The sequence below is a fragment of the Amyelois transitella genome, chromosome 11, assembly GCF_032362555.1.
Source record: "Amyelois transitella isolate CPQ chromosome 11, ilAmyTran1.1, whole genome shotgun sequence".
NCBI classification, from domain to species: Eukaryota; Metazoa; Arthropoda; class Insecta; order Lepidoptera; family Pyralidae; genus Amyelois; species Amyelois transitella.
Genome location: NC_083514.1, coordinates 7,230,011 through 7,253,340, shown reverse-complemented (window position 1 = coordinate 7,253,340; position 23,330 = coordinate 7,230,011). Strand labels below are relative to the sequence as shown.

Below are 23,330 nucleotides of genomic sequence, written 5' to 3'. Positions count from 1 at the left end.
TTTTAATTTTCATTCATTCTTGCATTCGATCCTTTCGAAACTTTATCCCGTAAAGAAGGAATGCGTTATATGTACCTACATATATGTGTTAGAATTACCATATAATCAAAAGTGTATAACAAGTTGGTAATTGCTGTGTTAATAGGGGCTCCTGATGTGATGACTCTGAAATTGTAGGTTCAACTTACACGGTAAGCTTAATTTTATGGGTCGTTATCCGGTTTGATTCACCTGATGATTAGATAAAACCAACGATTTAATGCTTTGGAAGGCATTTTAGGCCGTATTCTCGAACTTACATTGATTACTTTAATACCAACAAGGAACTCTCGATAAGAAAGGATCAAGGATGATCTACGAGATAATAACAAGCAGTAGACTGCTTGTTTTTTTAGCAATTAGATTGCTAAACCTATATGTAACCTTATTCTCTGCCATCCCATTGAAGAAGAACATGGAAACAACATTTCTACGGTAATCATGGTCAACTATAAGTATACAGTGGAAATATTTCATCAGTGTCATTTGATGAAATAACTATTTATAATATCTTCCGTCGATTTTGAAATACACAATTTGGGTTGTTTGCAATCGATTATACAACTATTTTAATCAGAGTTCTATCAACTTTTTCTCTATGTCGTATGATAGTTCGCCAAGATAATTTCACTTGCCAGTTCTAAAGTGGGGTAATGTCTCTTTAATTGTTTTAAAGTCTATTAGAAAATATACATTACTGACATAACTAATGCGGATTGCTGGGAGTCGAGGCCGTATGACAAAATTATTTTTTTATCATGGGGCTTATGCACGAAAGTTGTAAGACATTATCTACTATCTCCGCTCTTTCCAAAGTTCTAAAAAGAGAGACAATATAAGACATAATGCCTTATCAACGTTAACGATTGAGGAGATAGATCTCTTTCAAGTTTGCTCTTGAGGGAAAACATCGTGCTGTAATCTGCCCGGTCAGGCAACTGGGTCTGTAACAAAGGTGGGTTGCAATGTTACAGATGTAAGGTTGACTAATTAAAATTGAAAACTAACTAAAAAAAAGAGTTGCTAATTAAAATTATAAACATACAAAGTCACATACGGACGATATAGGACGAGAGATGACTTAACCGTGTTTACGGTTACTCACTCATCTTTATGAGTGCAAATCCAAAAGAGTGCAAAAGAGTGAGTAAAAATTCTAAACTCGACAATCAAGAAAGTCAAATAAATTCCCTATGTATGTTGATATACTATGTAAACATAAAACTAGAGTAATATCTAAGGGATTTAAGATAACAAACCCGACCTGCAACATATAAACAAGTCCAGTTACCATCGACGAATAAAATACAATGAAAGCAGAAATTAACACTTTATATTAACCGTACAATCTTAATAAAATATTAAATCCAGTTACTTTCCAAAATTCTAAATATTACAGCATGTATTAATGTGTTAACATTTAGTCTTAAAGCGACCCGGAACAGATGCCCGTCTTATCTCTACCTATCCATATTTTAATCCGTAGTGCAGCTTATTATTTTTACTTCAATTCAAATAACTTGCTGATAATCGCCAAACGACAAAAACGTAGGTACCGACGGCCCTATTAAGAAAGTTGCACTAATAAGACTTCTGAGACCGCTTCCAATGGGTCAATGTGAAGATCTAAAAGGCCTATGTCCTAAATTGGATTTATTGCTGAAACGAATTTCGACATAAGTAGTTATCGCATCTGTTTCTACTTCTAATTTGTGTCGTAGTGATCGTACGCAGTAAAAGCCAGTACGGATCTTTCTAGAAGACACGCTTTCACAAACTGGGTATCTACTTGTATAGGCCAGTGCCGGTAGAGTCGATGTCTTGCCAAACTGTGTGGCTTGGGAATTACAACAGCTGTATTAATTGAATATCTGTAGCAAACACTCGGAAATATATCGGTATATTAAGTCTTGGTGCTTTGTATGTCAAAGCATCAATTAAGTTTTAGAAGTATATCACTTTAAGTTTTGCACTTACTTCATCCGAAGGTACCCAAAAAATTTATATTGTGATAACAGTATGCCCATTCTTGTACCGCGATTTACAAGCGATTTAATTTTCTATAGACTTCAATTTTTAAACGGTTTTATTTAGCTCACCCCGTTTGTTTTATTAATAGGAGTAGCATTTAAAATTAAGACATTTTTGCGCATTCATTAAACTTTATCAGTTTAGTAATTTAAAGAGTTTTTTATTCAAAAATAAAATAAGGACGTAGATGAAAAATGTAAACAAACAATAAATACTATATTTTACCTCTTATCACTCGCGAAAGACAACGTAAAGGCCTTGACCACGATATCAGCTGAGATCCAAATATACGAAATAAAAAGATTTATAGCAACGTACAGTGTGCGTGATATGAATTTTAGAATAATAATTTATGTTGTTGATTGTTAGATACGATTGCGAGTAGAGCCATAAGTAGATTAACATTTTGAGGCTTCTAAAACCAGAAAGGTGTAAGTGTAACAAGGTGTAAAATTATACGATGAAACCTAAATGTTTACACATTTTAAGGGTACGTGTGAGATAAAATAACAATAAAGTCTCATAAAATTTAAATTTTAGTTATGGGCACATACCTAATAAATTATGTTATCTTTATAAATCTTATGGTCTCATTAATTCATCACAATTCTATACTTTAGCAAAAGCAATTTTCACTTTCAGTAAAAACCGGTTATACGATTTCTATTTATACAGCCGAAAATAAATCATTTATATAATGGAAACATTTACCGCTACATACTGAGTTGATTTTAATTTTATTTGCCGTTGAACAATGTGAAGAAAAGATTTGGCAAAGCTTTTAGGATCGGGTAGGATTGGTCATTTTTGATGACTTATAGAAGAAGTAAACAAATATTTTTGTGATCATGTGAACTAGGCATGATTGGCACCCTACCAGTTTCCAACTATACAGGAAGTATTTTTTTATTCGATTGTTACTTTGTGCGTTCCGTATTTTTTATTGCTACCTATCTACTTATCACGATGAAGATACAGTCAAGAGAAAAAGGCGATGCAAAACTTTTAATAAGAATACAAGACAAAACAAGCAATGAAAATCATACAGCGCGAAATGCAAACATAAATGTCGTTGAAAAATGACGCAAAGTAGGTACCTTAACGTAGGACATAGGCCAATTTTTTCTCCCTATCTATTAAGTATCCCTCAATCTACCTGTTAACGGTATTGTGTGAAATAAGGGGTTTATGAAGGTCAGACTGTCAGACAGAGCGCTGATTCTTTATGAGATGTTATAAGAAAATGATGAATGAATGTGCTTTTGTACTTGACAGTACCTAACCAACCTATCACCTAACTGTCGAGGTCGTTCTTAAGAATCGGGCACACATATACTTACCGTAGTCTCCCAATATATTTACGTTACATTTATAAAATTAGTGATGATATTTGATGACTTGACCTTGCTAACAAGCATAATAGAATTATTTTAAAATTCTACTTACCACATTTTTACGAGTATTTATGCATGAAAGAACTTTCAATTGCCCTCGACTCGAACCGTGTGAAACATAAATTAATATTTTTCCTATTCACGTTATCGCGTTTGGTCAGTGTTTCGTGTGTACAAGCCTTTACACAGCTGTGTTCAACAACATGCCAATCTTCAGAGGTGTCATAATTAAGATTAATATTAAAAAACCCTATTCTTGTTTTCGCCATACTACAATATGGGCGTTGCTATGATAAATTTAGAACCTGTATTGTATAATATATCGCCTTTGAGATGTTTTATAGTTGTGGTCAACATATACTCATCGCAAGTAGTTTTTGGGCAACACGACAAACATTGGGCAATTTTTACTGGTTTCGAGTTCACTTTATTACGAAAACTATCATCAACTATTAGCTTTGAAGTATGATATTATTGATCATGATCGCCCATAACAGATAGAACTAGCAACCATTAAGCTGTGTGTTACACAGGTTCAATTCCTAACACTACTGACTTAATTGCTAAACGATGCTCAGGCGGTGTAACCATTGTGCAATTTGGGTTGCCCTTTGAAGCTTTGAAGCTTGTAGAGGTCAGACGGGAGTCACCACGTCTTTGGAGTACCAGGCCCCTGTGGTACTCCAAAGACGTCAGGACTAACGCTTGTTTAGACACCTATTTCATAAGTAAATGAAAAATGTAAAAAAAACTACTGTTTCCAAAAAAAATTGCTACGGCTATTTCACGGTAGCTAAATAATGTGTGCCTCAACTTAACCTTGCCACAAAAATTACAACCACTGTTGGTACATTTTGAAACCGAGAGTACCTCAATTTGAAACCTTGCTAGTAGTGTTTGCCATGATTAGCAAATGTGAATTGACAAACACAGAGCATTGCAATCTATGGCCTTCTTCATAGCTCTGTGCTGGCAAACTTTAAGATGAGTCAATGCTATCATTACTTATCGAGTAGTAGGTATTTGCGTTCAGCAATGTTTACTCGGATTATTGGTCATTATAATTATTCTAGCTGATACCCGCGACTTCGCCTGCGTGATCTTCATGAAATTATCAACAATTTTAAAAAAATGTTTTTATTGTATGAATGAGTAAGTAAGTATAAAAGACAGATGAGCTTAAATTTGCGTAAATGATCAGAAAAATATAATTTCTCACCATGACATCTTTTTATGAAGTCTTTTTTTAATTCTTGGCAAATCATTTAAGGATCTGCTTAAAATAAACTAATAATAATTTCTGGGTCAAGTTTATTGAGAACTAAATTTAATGTGGTAAAATCAGCAACAAATTTAATAAGAGGTCACCGATAATATTTGAAGAAGACCAGTTTATTTCATTGTCATTAAACATACAAGGACATGATAAAAGTGAATTTATAATGGATTAGGAAGCGGAATGAAATAGCGACGATTATAAAGAATACCTAATATTAAATTTAAATAAATTATAGTAAATTGATAATGTACTATTCATAACTAGCTGTGACCGCAACTTCGTCCGCGGAATAGTTATTTTGGGCATTAATGAAGCCCACAAGGATGAATAATTTTCCCCGTTTTTTTCACATTTTCCATTATTTCTTTGCTCCTTAAAGTTGCAGCGTGATGTTATATAGCCTTAAGCCTTCCTCGATAAATGGTCTATACAACGGAAAAAGATTTTTTCAATTCGAACCAGTAGTTACTGTGATTAGAGCGTTCAAACAAACAAACTCTTCAGATTTATAATAATATCTAGTATAGATAATAAGTTGCTTATGAATTAGTTGACACAAATATTTAAATGCTGTGAATAAAAGACTAAGTACATATTTAAGAACCTATCTCTAACTGTCATTTTAACATTTTTTTAGTTGACAAACAACCGGAAGTCTTGTTTATCCGCCAATTTGTAAAACGATTTAGAGATCCGCCCTCAAACTGCTAAATAATTATGTAAGTAATATAAACAATCAATTTGTAAAATGTGTTAATTGGAAAATAATTTCTATTGATTTCATACGTACTAATATCTCACTAAAACCAGAAGCAATTTGGGGATTTAAATCTTACTAATTCAGGAATCATTTCTGTTGATTTAAATCATAAAGGACATCTATTAACTTTTAACAAATTTGGCGAAGCGAATGAAAATTTTGGAATGAAAACCATATCTACTTATTTAAATTGTCTTTACTTATTAACCTTAGTGATCTTAAATCTTTAAGTGTTGTCCAACGTATGTATGCCATTTTCAATTTCACAAAATGAAAAAGTGTTACGGACGACGACCGAAGCGTAAAGAAACAAAGGACTATTTCGAAATATCGGTCACACTGAGGAAGTCCAGAATCCAACAATATACTCATGCATATGCATTTAAAAGTCACACACAGTCACACCCGGTCAGTGTAGCCAACCCCAATGTAGAAAAGTGTAGAAACTGTAGCAATCGTTTTTTTGAGACAGTGTTTTTAGGGGTGTCCTCGACGAAACGACCTGTTTTTGGTCGCGTATTTCAGTAAATTTTTTGTATTTGGATGGCAATATAGCATGAATTTTTTCCCCCTGGACTGTTAGAGAAGAAAAAACAGTGAGAACCGGCTGCTCGTGTCACTTCCCGTGCAGATTGTATAAGTTTTGGAAATCTTTGTATTCTTTTTTAGGCGATAGACTGTCATTATTAGACAATCAATTTAATCATTAAGCGAAACAGCTGAACGTGGCTTTTCAGTCTTTCGAGGCTGTCGGCTCTGTTTACCAATGACAATAGATATATAAAAAAAACAACATTATACATATGTATGTATATTTGTAGAATGCTAAAATTGGAAACTAAAGACATCGCGAAAACCGTAGATCTAAGTCTAAAACTGAGGAGTTGGCCACACTGCAGCCGGTAATAATCAGCGACAATACTTCGCATTTAGCATGACCTATTTACAATACGCATTGAAATCATTTGCGTCGAAAAATTCTCACATGCCTACGCCTTATTGCGAGCACATAAATATCAAAATGGAATGACGCGTGTCATAAATATTTAAGTGCATTCATATGTAGATCGCACTATCATGTTATTTTACGTTTTATAAAGTGTCAACTAAAATATTTGAATACCCTATATTCCCAGTGATTTCGTTACCTACTTCCCAGTCATTTTAGATACACTATTATACTTTTATACATTTAGTACACTTTCATTAACTTATCAAATTGTAGACTAGATACCTTTTCAGATAGGTAATTACTTGTATGATACTGACAGTAATATTTTCATAGAAGACACTTTATTAAGACTACGACAATCGTCCGTGTGAATAAGCTTAATGAATAAAAATTAAAAATATGAATAATATTTAATCTGAAACTTTCCACCTTTAAACGAACAATAAGATTAATATTCATTACGTTATTATATTGATTGAGAAATTATACTAATACGACGTAATAATTAATCCGAATAATTGTACATATTATAAGTGGTATAAGATGCAGATCTTGAATGACAGGTGCGGTGGTGCAAAGCCTATGTGCGTCATAGGCTTTTGTTTACATAATACTAGGTTTCTTAGATTATTCGGAAAAACAAACGAACAATAATCTTTTCCAAGCGGACCTTAGTCCCTTAAACATAGTGGGGTACAACTGAGAACACGCAAAGATGAGAGAAAGTGTACTTATTTAATTATACACTCTGAAATAACTGACCAAAATAAGCATTAACATGTTTAGTCTGAATCTTAAAGTCTGAATCTTATGTCACTGCACACCTTAGAGTAAAATTTAACGTTTCCATATTTTAATATGCGAATGCTGATCAAACTCCCCTTATCGTATTCCACCAGTCTTATGTAGTAGGTACAAGGTGGTATTGTTTAAAAGAAGAGAAAAAAAATACTTATCAAATTCAATTTAGGATGTCGAAGAAAAAATGGAAAGAGATACTTAAATCGAAAGCATTAGAAAACACACAAACATGTCAAAGGTCTTTTTTTTTGTAAAAAAAAAATCTGTGCCAATTCAACAAAAAGCACAACTTTGTACTCAGGTCAAGTCAATCATTCACGATGATTTCGACGTTGTAATTTAAGGTCGATCTGGTTCTTAGGTTTTCTTTTCGCAGCGCAAAAGATCTTACCGATCTTTGACCTTTGTCTGCCAATCATCGTGTTTTTTAGTCGATCGACAACCTCGATCGATATTAACAGATTTCTCACTTTCTATCAAATTTCTAAAACATAGATTGAATAAATTATCTCTGCTATTCCCTAAAATATATGATAAGAAAAATTTAAACCAATCATTTTAATATGTCAGGAAAATCGAGATTTGATTTTGTTTATCAATGATGTACTTTATTTGTTTATAAATATTACATACAATTGTTTATAATTAATCAGAAAAGTACTAATAATAAATATACCTAATTAAATAATTTAAACTAATATTAATTATTTTATAATAATAAAAAAAAAACTATTCTAAATTACAAGCCAAAAACATTCATTTTAATGCAAACTAGTTTCAGTAAGTAATTAAGTAGTCTTCTGCGCTGCGCTATAACAGTTAACTAGTAATTCATAAAGAAACTAGTTTTGTCTTTAGTAAAGAAGATAAACAAGTAGTACGGGTAATATTATCAAACATTGTTTTTAATACAAGACCCTGACAATGGAACTCTTCAACGGAAGAAACCATTGAAGTTTTTTATATAAAAACAGAGGCTGAGGAAGAGTTTGTGTCTATAGATAAAACTTGACGACCCTCATAAAGCTTAAGTTTTACGTATCGTAGGTCAGGATAAAAATGTTAATGTTCCCGTAATAGTAGATAGTCTAACGGTAAGTAATCACACTTTACATTATAGTACAACACTTTTACTTTAAACGCTACTGAATCAAACTTTATATTATTATGAAGTTCGAACAATTTCTTTTATTATTTAGTAATTTAGTTTATTATTAGATATCTACTATTTATTTATTATGTTTGTGCGAGCTTTTTTTTTAATAGATTTGATGACGATTTTACACAAATAACAAAACTGAGTGCAAAATAAATGAAAACGTTCACATTTTTTAGACCTTTACCCATGAAATGTCTTAGTCGTGACTTCGGAAACGTTAGGGAATAGTATAGTTCGGATAAAATCGCTTCAGACAGTGCAAAGCCTCCCGGCGATTATCACCGCGGAGGCAATGAACTTTCACAAGCACTGCGGTTAACACTGCTCATAAACTTTGCACATTTAAAAACATACGTTAAATAAATAAAAATACGGTTTAAATTTGACTGGACAAGAGTGCTAATTGAAAATGTTGGTACGAATGCGGCAACCAACTAGAAATTCTCTATTGACAGCAAATTTTTAGTTCCATTATTGCGAGTCATTGCGAAACTAAAAAAAGAGTAATTGTTATCTATTGTTTAATAGTCAAACTTAGGGCACATTAAGTTGCTTCCTATTTGTCATCAAATTCTTTAATTTCATTCTTATTTAAGGTAGGTCTTTTACTATTTCGAATATTCAAAACTTTGGTAATGACGAATTGAATTCACCGGGAAAGCCTTGATTTCCAGTGTTATTAATTCTATAAATGCCGAGTAGTTCCCGACACTTTTGAATAGGACCAGTCCATCTTTCCCGTGGATGTCGTTAAAGGCGACTAAGGTTTATTTAAAATATTTAATTTTATTTACGTATAGCTATTGCAACAGCTCAGGAATGCTGCCTGCGTGATGGGACCAAGGGGTCCAAGCTTAAATAATATTTATTTAGTTTGTAGTTTAAGAATTTAACTTTGTTTTAATTAGATAGATTTGTTATTAGTATAGTTAAGAAATTGCAATGATCTTCATTTTGTTAACTTTATGATGATGCGTAACCTTCATATTAAATAATTATTAAGTGATAATTAATAAAAGTTTTGAATTAGTTAAAGTCATTTACCATTGAAGTGAAGATTCAACGTCTTATAATGGATCTTACTTCTATAATTCCTAAAGCATGAAGACAAGAGCTTGTAAATTCTGGGAATATTATTATACACCACTTAAAATAGAATGAAGTCAGTCAAGAAGCCTTTACGCTTGTAGTCTTTTTGATTTTCTTCTACAAAAGGTTCAAGTATTAAAAGTTAAGTTACTAAAAAAATATAATTTTTATTCCATTTCCATGTACTCCTAAAAATATTGTAAGTATTACTTAATAAACACAAACGTCATATGGATATACCTAACCATTAAAAAGTTGTAACACTAATTTGTTTTGAACTTTTACGTCAAATTAATTGCATTTAAATTGAGAAAGAATAATTAATTTGCCTTGTTTTGTATAAATAGAAAATGCAATATTTAATGAGGTCACCTACTTAATTAATATCTACCTGTAATTATGAAATAATGGATTTTAACACGCCTTCGTGATTACTAACGGTTGCCCGCGGCTTGGGCCTAATAGTTCATGTGCTTTTGGTCATCGTAATTATTTTTCGTTTTTTTTTTTAATTTTTCCTTGTGAATCCGGCTATTGGCAGAGATAGTTACATTACGATCAACAGCAGCAGTAACATAGCAGACAAAATGCAGGAAAGCCTATAGCTAGCCGCCTACGCTGCTACGGCCATGTTTTGCTGAAAACGGCAGACTACGTGTGGAACAGATGTCTGGCCATGACCTACCGCCGGGCCCAAGTAGAAGGGGCAGGCCGAAAAAATCATGGCTGGACGTCGCTAAAGATGAATATGCGAGCCGCTTAAAACCCGAGGACGACGAAAACCAGACCAAGTGGAGCGAGAAAAGTCGGAAGACGAACCCCGGGCCCCGATACACTTCTGTGGAGGGTGCAACCGGGAAAACGCATGAGAGAGAGTTACGTTACGATCAACGTGGTTCATTGGTAAATATGTAGCTTCGATCATATATTAGCAAGCCTTTGCGCGTGCAAAGGCTTCGGCCACCTTTATTTTTGTTTAATAGAAACAGAAGCTCTTAAAATACTATTCCAGCCCTTTGCCCTTCACAATACTCTCAACTATGTATGTACGAAATTCTGTGAAAATTGGTCGAGTCAAAAAATCTTCAACAGGTGACAAACAAACGCTCTTTGAAATTTATAAAAGGCTTGAGCATAGCTAGTTCTGGATAAACGCGAAACAAAAAAAAAATACTTACCTACTTATTTCTGTAACTCAGGGCCATTTTGAACCGACCTAAACTTTTTCGAAGATCCTATTTTAAATTTTAATACCTATGTGCGTGCAATACGGAACACAATAAAAGGGTTTATAGCATTCTTATCTGGATGTGATTCATGTAGTATATGGTAGCTATGGTGGAATACAATGAGATCATTATACTTATAGTATGTTAGTAGATGTACTTACTGGTTAACCACATATCAAGGTACCCAGCATGGTAGCCTATGGCGCGGTAATAGAGCCCTATTTGCAGTAATATTGGGCAGGTTGTTATGCTATTGACCGTACATGTTGATTGAAATAAATACGAGGACCTTATTTATATGTTGGTACCTTTTTCCTTATTCGGTTCATAATTTTAGGCAACACTGAAACTAGTTTTAACAGTATTTTTATACTCATTGATGGCTTAGATTGAGGGTTCAATAATTATCCTACTATTAATGTGAATGTAAATTATAAGCCAAATAGCTGAACGTGGCCATTCAGTCTTTTCAAGACTGTTGGCTCTGTCTACCCCGCAAGGGATATAGACGTGACCATATGTATGTATGTATTTACCGAAAATATATAAAATTTTTAAGTAATGTAACATCGTTTATAAACCTGACTTCCCCGATCCAGGATCGTAATCAAAACCCCGGGCTCGCCTCCATAAAGGTGAGAACACAACCGGGATTAACACCAGAAAATAAAAATAAGTCTTATATTTACGCAAACGGCGTCGCAGGCTAGAGATGACTTTATCCTAACCACTTTCTTAATAATAACTTTCATCTAACCAGTTTGTGTGTCAACACGATAAACATTTTAGACCAAACAAGGTGCGAAAATTAATGCGTGACTTTTCGGCGTCATTTGAATATTCACGATAACTTTCTATTCAACAACAATACATGTGTTAATATTTATGTTTAACGTTAAACCTAATGAAACTAGTACCTTATAACTATAATAAAATAGCTGATGGCCTAGCCACGCATCGCTGTGACATACCTACTAAGTATTTTTAAACGGTAAATTTGACGATCGTTAGTATTACACATACACACACACACACACAATCACGTCTATATCCCTTGCGGGGTAGACAGAGCCAACAGTCTTGTAAAGACTGATAGGCCACGTTCAGCTATTTGGCTTTAAGATAGAATTGAGATTCAAATAGTGACAGGTTGCTAGCCCATCGCCTAAAATAGGAATCCCAAGTATTAGTATTTATTATTATAAATGCGAAAGTAAGGTTATTTATCTGTTGGTGGGTTAGGTGGCGATAAATTCATCGTTTTTTTTTTCGGCCCTTTTTGTAGGTGTCGCTTTTTTGTTACATTGCGTAAATTTAATGTAGGTAGTCGCTTTTTACAGATGGCGCTAAATTCACGCGGGCGAAGTTGCGGTTAAAAGCTAGTAAACAATAACCTACCTAATTGAAATAAAAACTGTCTGTGAAATTGGTTCCAAATCGGTCCAGTAGTTTGTTGTTTATCAATGACATACCTGCAGTGCATCGAGTCGAGACACGAGATTTTTGCATATTCTTCTGGGCAAAATTTTAATTTATATATATTAATATATATTAAATATAGGAATTTTAAATTATCATGAAAAAACATTAAAATATAGATACATAATTTCACATAATTTTCTACATTAATATAATATTATGTTAACAATTTATATCTTTTGCTACCCAGTGAATATAGCTCATTAATATCTCAGATCATCAGATACTCGTAAGGATCTCAGATACAGTCATGTAAAAAGCATGTCCCATACAGTTTTTCCTAGCATCTGCCATACTAAAATGCAAATCTAATCCGCATATTTAAAACCGAATGCAGTAAATGTTGACGCAAATGTTCACATTATGCAAGTGATGCGATGCAGAATAATGCATCCTCGCACGGTCATTGCCATTCGAGACGCATCTATGGAGTTTTATTGTCTAGCTGTTGCCTGCAGTTTTGCCTCCTAGGGATTGAAAGAACTTCCTGAGAGTTTCCTCATATAAGGGTATAGTATTTGTTATATTAATAACGGTCTGACGAAACTATCACTACTTTACACTTTTTTCAATGATATTATAAAATAAATAATAAGCAATGCCACTAAATGCAACAGGGATGTAGGGAACAGTTAAAAGCTCTCCTTTTTGAGTGCTCCTAATTGCATCTTCAGCTGCTATATTACTTACGGAGCCTGAGGACCTTAGAAATAAAAATAAAATAAAGTCCTTAGCAATCAAATAAACCTTATCTACTTATACTCTAGTTGAGCCGGTTACACGGTGCAGTTGCAGTACAGTAAAAGACACAGATTTTGCTCTTACTCTTTAATGTGTACTCTTTTATATTCATAATAACAATGAAATAGAAACTCAACAAACACAGATTTCATGCTCAACAATATGTACTTAAACTAAAATACTTAGGTACTTAATTTTGAAAAGAATTTTAAAACATCAATAAAGAAAACTGGACAAATGCGGGTTTACCTCGAAGTTATCTCTTTCAGCTCACCTTTAATATAAAGTACCTATCTACCTAACGAAATAAATGAACCCAATACCCCAAGTAATGTTTACGAGCTTCGCCTAACTACCATATAAGTAAGCGCTTAGAAAAGCGGTTATTATCCAATAGATTTAATTACACAACGCGCAATAAAAATACGTAATAGGCTATGATTTGGTCCATAACAAAATACCTAGATTTTAACAATACACAATAATAAGGTGCCAGCAAAGTAAGTTTCATTAAAAAACTTAAAAAGCTTTTATTTTTTTCCTAAACGAACACTGAAATGATTAAAATATAAATAAACAAGTAAAACTTAATCTTTACTGATATGATATTATGATAAACAAAACTGTTTAATATTTTTATTTATTTTACTTTAATTTTAATCGCATAATTTTTTTTTAGTAAGCTCAATCGATTGAATAATAACATTCTTTTTTTAAATTATTAAATTATCCTACTGAGAAGGTAGATAAAAAAAACAAATAAAACCAATTTTCATTAAGGTTAGAAATGTAACAATAACAATTTCACTTGCATGCACAACACGCTCCCCTTTACAAATCTACTTCCGGTAAACAAAAAAGCTCTTACCTTTCGTTCCGTCTAAAAATAAGTCGCAACAAAAACGCAGCGTTTCATAGACAGTGTTGCACTGCGAACTATTTGTAAAACAGTCACAAAACAACACTAATTAAGGCACTTTAATTTCGGCGTACAAACAGCGTTACATACGAAAAAATTAAAAAAAAATTAAATTTTGAATTTGTTTAGCGCGTTCGAATCGAATGCCGGTTTAGACAGACGATATCGCGCATACGCGCTGTTTGCCGCGCAGTGGAACACTGGCGTTGAACGGCTGATGGACTGCAAGCAAGCTTCGGAACGGTCCCGTCTCGTCAGCTGGCTGTCGTGACGGACTGAATCATCTCGGACATGCGCGCCAGTGAAGCACGCAGGGCGCATGCGCTAGCCTGGAATAGGAGGACAATAAAACCACATGCTAAGAGCAAATGAACTTAAACCTGATGTTTGGGTTCATTTCGTTCCAAAGAGGCTTAGGGTACGGCCACCAGTAGTCAGCCCCGCACCAGTGGTCAGCCTTTTCCGGCTAATATCCTATAAGAATAGCGTTCTATTGCAAATAATCCAATCAGGTCACTTTTGAAAAAGGCCTTGGCTTCTTGTTGGTCAGTTCGGAAGATCAGAATGACGCCACGCGGTTGCAAGAAATAGTATTCGGGTTCCATTTCAACGTTGTCACTTGGCGAGTGAAGAGGCGGCGTGCGCGCCAAAATTTTCTTAGTGGGAGGTGTCCGAGAAGAAGGTGAGTTATTGTGATTTCTTATTAACTTTTATATCATGTCTTATAAAAATATACTCGATGTACATTTTTCACGTCAAAATCAAATAAGTAATATAACAGTTTCTTTATAGTTATTTAAATAATGAGGTGGCTGACTACTGGGTATACGTTTCTTTTACCTTATCCAGTGTTCAGCCACCCCCGGCTGAGTACTGGAATTTACGCATATTTTTAAATTAAAGTCTTATTGGTATCATTTTAAAGTCTGAAATTCACATTTTAATTTAGTATAAACATGCCATTCAACATTTCATCAAAAATCCAGTAGTCGGCCGCCTAACTAGTTTTGTTTAAACCACGGCGGAGTACTGGGAAGGGTGAATCGAGTGTTCAGCCATTCGTAACTCACGCTGCTTAATTTATCGATTTATTTAATAAGCCCTTAAATACTAAGTATTTCCTTAATTTGTTGGTATTGTTTATTTTTTGCAGTTCCATATGTCTCTTTCGAGACCCATATTACAATACCCCGAAGAGAAAGTTACTCAAGCTTTAGACGCTATTAGAAATGGCATGTCTATTAGAGAAGCTAGTAGAAACTATGGGGTTCCTCGAGGCACAATTCAAGATAGACTTCATCTACGATAACAACCCTCCGATGTCAAGAAGTGAACCGACGTATTACCAAAAACCTAAGACTTATTCTGTGATACTCATTCGATCACCGAAAGTATCACCTTTTGTTCGAAAGCATCTCATTATTCCGTCACCTATAAAGAAAACCGCATCTCCTAGAGTAATGAACAGAATTGGAGCAATATCGTCTGAAGAATGGAGGCAATTTGAAATTATGAAAGAGGCTGAGAAACAAAAAAAAAAAGAAACATGCCATTGAAGAAAGAAAGTTACAGAGAAAGAAAAATAAAGAAGAAAAGCAAAAGCAGAAAAATGAAACCAAGAAAAATAAAGCTGTGAATTCTATCATACGTAAAGTGAAAGGACTTAATACAAAAAAGAAAATTGATGACTCTGATCCAGAATTCATTATGAAAAGTATTAAAAAAAGAAAATTAAACGATATGAAAGAAAGAAAAGGAGAAGAAGCAGAGCAGACTAACTGTGATCCAGAGAAAGCTAAACCAAATAAGATTAAAATCCTCAGTGATGTAGTCATAACACCTGGAACTCCTGTGAAAGAAACTAATAAAGAAAATTTAGTTCTGAAAAAAATGGTTAATCGTAGAGAAACCTTTAGAAATGAAGAAGAACTTCAGAATTTTTTAAATAGTGATTTTAATGATGAATAAGTTGATAATGGTTCTTGTGATATTAGAGTACCTACTCAGGCCTTATTATTTAATTAATTTGATTAAGTTCCTACATAATTAAGCTTAAAACAATCGATCTCAGGAGAGGCTGACTACTGGTAGCTACATGGCCGAGTGCTGGCTTGTGCCGGCTGAGTACTGGGGAAAAGTGCCTTATTTTGATAAATATTTTATTTTCCATACTTATTAAGCAAAATTATGTTATTTGTTAATTGCTTATCAAAGTTTAATAAATGATTAAGTATATAAGTACAAAAGGTTTTTTATTACTATTTTCAATAATTTTCTATACATATTTAAATTTACACTTTTCGCTAAAAGGCTGACTACTGGTACCCGTACCCCTTATTCTGAGACTTAATAGCTTACATACACATTGAAGATTCCTCCCAAGGTCTTGTTTTCTATGAGTTCAGGGTAGTTTTATATGAGTAATCTAAGATATGACTATCCATTGGTTTTTAAGTAAGTATTTGGTTTTTGTAATATGCAGTGGGCTACGTTGCGTACTTAGTATATCTTACAATCATCGTTACATATCACAATGGTATAAATATTTTATATGTGTATGACCCAGTGTGCATAACATTGATCATTACTAATTGGCATACACATTGTGTTTACTATCACAAGTGGGTGATACAACACTTAATATAAGGCACAACATAAACAAATATCTCGTCTTTTATCCTTACGGGGAAGTCAAAGACAATAGTAGTCACACTATACACTACTCGTAGATACTCACAGATTACTACACAACATAAAACAAGTAGGTATGAAAAGTCTATAAAACTTTCTCATTATTGACTTTTAACTTATTATTAATAAATTTGATCTGTTTTTTCTCCCCTGATTTTCTTTTTATTTGTTTTTTTAGGACAGAATATTTCATGGTACAAAGAAAATGTTCAAAAAAGTTCTGAAATATAAATTATTAAAATGGCTTTTGACCTTAACTAGTTAGGTACGAACGTTTACTCGAAACTGGACGTAAAACTAAAAGTTGTCTCGGCAATGCTTACCTCTTTTCCGTATTTATGATAAAAGACAATGATTTTTATAAAACGAAACAGAGAGGAGAGTAGGTACATTTATAAATCAGGAATCTACTTTCAAAAAACCTCAATTTCCAAGGTAAAGATTTTTCAATTATTAAATTTTAAAAGCATTCCGGCATGGCTTTTAGTTTGGCATATCTGTAAAACATATGTATAAAAGGCAAAGCAAAGGAGACTGATAAATCTATCAATGCACAACCGAAAAAAAGGAAGGTATTTAAAATTATTCTCTAGAACGGATTTATTCAATGGAGTGAAATAATGAAGAGCTAGCTATTCACGGACGTTGACAAACAAAATCGGACAGATTTTTCAAATCGGACTGGGTTAGTTTCAGTTTTTAAAAGGTTCACGGAAATCAGACGGTTAGCGTTTCATTCAATTAATTACCTGTTTGCCATTGCCGCTTTATATTCCTCCTACAAGTACATAGCGGTCATAGGCCGACCACTGACTCCTCAGGGAGTACGCAGTCGGGACAAAAGGAAGATGATGATGACATGACCGTGTGCCAAGTATGTCGATATTATAAATAAACACCACGAAAATATATTCAGAATTAATTTATCGAAACAACTTCCGGTTACCAAAGTTGTTTGACCATATTTAATGTATGTATGAATTTTCATAGTAATCTGGCTTCTGACTACTTGTCCTAATTTGCTAATCTAATGCTTAGCACTTTTAATGGATTCCAGTTATTTGGTAAACATTTTAAACTTTGGATAAATATTTGAGGCCATGTTTGATCAATCTACAAACCGGTACGCTTGTATACACTTTGATTAGTGTTTATTTGTAATGACTTAAATCACCTCTCGCCGAAAACTAGGCATACGTTAGCAGTATTGAAGCATTTGAATGGCTGTGGGAATCTTTGAATAAAACACGATGTGGAAAATACTCTTTCTAATTCCCAATTCTTAAAATAGGTACTCTATTGGTACCTACCTACTTCATTAGGTAAAAGAAAACTAGATGTTTTAAAATAACACTTCGCATTTTGTAATAAATCGACACTACACTAGTATTGTTCAATAGATAGACATTCGATTCCAGCTTGATTGGTTAGTAAAAACTATCAAGGTCTTGTGGCTCTGAATACAGCTATTGTTCTCCATTGGTTACACAAAATGTTCCCAACTGCCTCGTTAATTAATAGTGGAAACATTATAGGTATTGAGAGTGGAAATAGCTAGTTAAAAATAAAAATGAAACTCGTGACGATTTTTAGAGTAAATACGAGTACGTTTTGAGTTCCTTACTAAAAATCTGAAATTTAAATGATAACCGATTCACATACGATGTTTAAAGATCTACACGCTAAATGTATTAGGTATAGCTCCTGGATTTAAGGGATAAACCGAGCCGTTAAAAGGCTTACCGCTCAATTAATAAAACACAGGGAAAACATCGTGTGTCAACCTGTAGATTAAGACGTTACCTGTACCTAACATACATACATACAATCACATCTTTATCATTTATGGCGAGTAGACAGAGCCAACGGTTTTGCAAAGTCTGAAAAGCCCCGTCCAGCTGTATAGAATTGAGGTTCAAATAGAGGCAGGTTGCTCGCCCATCGCGCCCATAAAAAAAGTGTATGAACTGTGTCACTATAGTCTCATTGGGCAGAATTCCTCTTAAACAGCGTCACGTACCTCAGATAGCAGTTGCTTCAAGTAACCCTGACCTTCCCATTCCCAGTCATAGATAAATTCCTGAACACATTTTAGGCGCTACCGAAAACACGATGACGTGAAGAGAATTTTTCCCATCTTATACATACTCGTCTATATCCCTTGCGGTGTAGACAGTACCAACAGTCTTGAAAAGACTGATAGGCCACTTTCAGCTTTTTCGCTTAAGAAAGAATTGAGATTCTAATAGTGACAGCTTGCTAGCCCATCGCCTAAAAGAAGAATCTCAAGTTTATAAGCCTATCCCTTAGTCGCCTTACGACATCCATGGGAAAGAGATGGAGTGGTCCTATTCTTTTTTCTATTGGTGCCGGGAACCACACGTTTCCATCTTATAACACCCCACAATTGACGTCTGTCGATCGTCGACACGGCGTCGACGTAGCGGTAATGTGCATCATACAGGCAGAAGCACGCTGCGAAGGCGCTAGCAAGATAACGCTCATAAGACGCCAAGTAATAAGGCCCCACTTATCATGATATACAAAGTTCTGCTGGGAACTTACCTTATAAGAAAAAAAATACTTATTAAGACGTCAAGTGTGGAGCCTTATCATGAAATACAAAGTTCTTCTGGGAACTTACCTTGTAAGAAAAAAAATACCTAAGTACTTATGGTCGGCCAGAGATTTCACTTTCTTTGACTAAGTATTAATTCTTAAAATTCGTTGTACACTAGAGTAGTGTCAGTACGCCAGTAACAATTTTCAATCATAAACAATCAGCAACGAACAAGAGTTTTTCAAACTTTTAGCCGCAATGAAACTATTTTAAGTCTATTAATTTTGTGCTGTAGAAGCATACACACTGATTAATCGTAATTAAAAAGGTCATATCAACCCAATGAAAGCTGATGTTCATTAATATTTCATACCTACTATGATCAAATTCTTCTTGGTTCGAATCTTACATCAGTTAATTACGTAGAACCGTCATTATCTTATCCTTACGGTATTCGCGGTTATATCCTCACCTTCCAGGAGAGGAGTTTGCAGTAAACTTTTGACCACGATTTTGGATTGTGTAAGTCAGATTTTAACACTCACGTCTAACCTCTGCTATCTTCGCTGGGAAACCTAACCCAAATTGGTTTATGGTTACTCATCCAAGTACCTACCTGAATGTGCAGGTTTCGTCATAATGATTTCCCTCCCTAATCAAAAAGGCATCAGTTTGAATATCAAGGGTAGTAAAACACAGATGATGTTTTTAAAGATCCACACGTAGCTCTAGTGATTCATAAAAAATGTCACTGTAATCATTATGCACTTTACACCCATGTTTATCTTCAGCAAGAATCTGTTTATTTGTAAATTAATCAAGAGCATTGCTGTTATTAAAATTAAGATAATAATTGTAACAACAGGTCGACACGCATCAGTAAGATGAGCCATTACAAAACGAAAACATTATGAACAAACTTACTTGTGGCAATGTTGTGATGAAAATACCTAGTTTTATTTTGAGAAATCAATACTTCTAAATGTCAAACTATCATATAACAATAAATATTAAACAAATAAGAGCTTCCCGTCTAGTAGCCGTGATACGGTATGTAGTATTTTAGTATTTTTGAGGCTTTGGATATCTCGTAAGGATAAAGACGTGATGTTGGGGTACCGTCATGTTACGTTACCTATGTAACGGGTTAAAGAAATTAAAAAAAAAAAACAAATACTTAGTATTTTTTTAATTAAAGCTAAAGAAAATAAAACACTCCGAATTCAACACGTCGTATGACGGATATTATGTACCTTACTCGTAAAGTCCCACGGCAATTAACGCAGACTTAAACTTAAGAATCTGTTAAAAAATGCATTTCCATACGGCACGACGTAAACGGTAGTTTTCAATGACTAAAGGAAATACAACATCACTCATTCATAATTTTTGATATCAAGCTGGTATCTATTAACATGGATATTCTAGTTCCTGCAAATCTCAGCTCAAAACCCTTTAGCCGGCTAAGTCCATATTTCCATACCGATATTATAAATAGATAAATGGAGATGTTTTCTTTAATCTTATCTTGACCAATCGTTATAAATTTAGCTTACACATAATGAAAAGTTATATATCAAGGACTTGCAGTAGGTACATATTTACCCCTACGTTAACAAAGCCGCAGGAAAAATGTAAGTAAAACATTTCCATTTGTATTAAAGTTGATCCAAAATAACATCCAATCTCCAATTTGATAATAGCACTTTGTTTCGTGGAAAATGTGAATCATAGGTGGACGATGACAAAACAGTGATGCCTAACCGATATTAATATTCATAAGCTAGTTAAATTTTCTAGTGTTTTAAGTACCGTTCTTGTTACAAGTTCTATACAAGACATGAACAAAACTTTCAAATCAAATATTAATTTGTTAGTTTGCTTCTTGAAATGACATTTTGAGGATCGAACTTAGGACAATCTGAACACAAAAACACAACAATACATTAAATAATCATTTTTTTCTGTCAGAGAATTAAACCAGTCTAAATTGATCTCAGGGATCAAATTTATCTTCCTCCTAGCATTAGTAAGGACTAATGCTTGTTACATTCTCAGTCCTCTGGAGAGGAGCCCGGACTAGTTTATGATTCTGGATCGGGCAAGTCAGGTTTCTACACAAAGCGACTCCCGTTTGACATCTGCAGCATTTGCAGGGGAACCTATGTAAGTCTTTACCATATTAGAAATAAAATAGCGATGCTCTTCCATGAGAACTTAGTAATATAACTACAAAGTATGGAGCAGTCGTGTAAAAACTAAAATTTATGATGTCCCAATAATTATTACCATGCTCAGTGACATCAATGCTAACGCGCGCAGAAAATTATCAGTAGCTTTCGATTCCCCGATGTCACTGCTTCCTATAGAATTAATTTGCCTTCATGGACGATTTATTCTTTTTATTCGACGGTACGACCAGGTACTGGTAATTTAGACTTTTGTCTTATAACCAAAATGGCGTTGCTTCAAACTCGGCAAACAAACTTTTTCTAACCAACAAAAAGCCAAATTTTTCTTAAAAAAAAATTATATGTAAAGTTAGGCCCACACAAAAAAAAATTGTATGAAAATAAGTCATTTGTTTTTTAAAGCCAGAACAAAATTTAATTTTTTTGCAAAATTTGATTCCACTGTATATCTTTGCACTCATCAGTAAGATAAAGTAAGTATTAGACAATTTTTATTACTTCCACCGTCCTATTATCTAAAACACAAACAATCTACAAGTCTGAATTATTGTACGCATTGTTGCTATCAACGCCTTAGAATTTGTACCATGCAATATTTTTAAGGCGCTTTCTCGCGACAATAAGCGGAAATGTAAAGGGGTAACCCCTGATATTATGTTGCCAAAACAGTCTGAGCAAAAATAACGGTGCTTCTTATATTGCGGATCGCGTACTAATGAGAAACAGGCTCCGTAGAATTTCATGAATGAAGCTAACAATAAAGGTCATTTAATTAAGTAAGTAAAATATGTGCCCCAACTTAAAAAAAATCTAAACAATGCAAGGTTTCCGGGCTTTTTAACCCCCAAAAAAAGAGGGGTGTTATAAGTTTGACGTGTCTGTCTGTCTGTGGCATCATAGCATCATAGCATAAAGGTGATTTCCGTCCGAGTGTTCTTAGACATGTTTGATCAAAATCGATTAAGCCGTTTCAAAGTATCAATGTCGGCGAATATACTCGAGTGAAAGCGCACTGATAGAGAATATTGATGATTTAATCGAGTGTTCTTAGCTTGTGCAAAAAAAATTATTTCGGTTTTTTATTTTATTGCCCAAATGTTAGGCCTAACTAGCAACCATACTAACAAGGGACTAGGCCATGTGGGAAATATATATTTTTTAAACCTTTCCCAGGACGTTACCCGACAAGAGAAGTCTAATGGCAGAAATTAACTTCAATGTAAAGGTCTTTATAAATTTGGCAAACGCATTTTATTCAATCTGTTCAGGAATTTTTCACGAAGGTTAGATCAATGTTAGATATGCTACAAATTTGGTCAAAAAGATATAACCGGATTCTTAAATTTCATTAACGAACTGTTTACATCATTATATGAAAATTGATAATAGTAAGTATATCGTGGTACCAATTGCCATATTGCATGAGGTCGAATCCCGCGGAGCAAGGGAAAATTACTTACTTTCATTTAGATAACATTCCATGGATGCGAGTGATTCCTCGTGTTCATTTTATCAATGTTTCCCGTTGACACTTCCTTATTTCTTTGAAAATACACTTTACTACATCACTTTACAAAAAAAACATTCAATGTCTGAAAGGCTACGTTCAATGATGGAATTGAGATTCAAACAGTGATAGGTTGCTAAACCCATCGCCTAAAAGATTTCCCAGTTAAATTGCTTATTTCTTGATTGACTTTAACAATCTAACTATCGCTACCATGCGCCTTTGTTTCTGATTTTATTCTTTAAAACTTCGCAAATGATTTAGCATTCAAATTTTACTGTTATTTAGGCAACACGTTTTCGCGAAAGTTTTTACATACAAAACAGTCTTCTTAGAATAAATAACATACGAAGTTGAGCCGGGTTGCTAGTATATAATAAATAATTTTAATTAGAAATCGTTGTGCAACTTTGTAATACGAATATTACATTTGAACGTGTTGACCAGACACACGTGAATAATGATAATGACGAGGTGAGTTCACCCAGAATGAAATCTTGAGAAATGC

General features: G+C 33.9%; 1 protein-coding gene across 1 annotated transcript in view; it reads right to left on the bottom strand.

Annotated features, from left to right (window-relative positions):
* LOC106135090 (ATP-binding cassette sub-family G member 1) overlaps window positions 1-14,150 on the bottom strand; it is a 41,855-nt gene extending 27,705 nt beyond the window's left edge. Inside the window, exon 1 of the mRNA XM_013335285.2 lies at window positions 13,822-14,150. The gene's annotated coding sequence lies outside the window, so the exon portion shown is untranslated. The remainder of the gene's footprint in view (window positions 1-13,821) is intronic.
* Window positions 14,151-23,330: the final 9,180 nt, after the last annotated feature.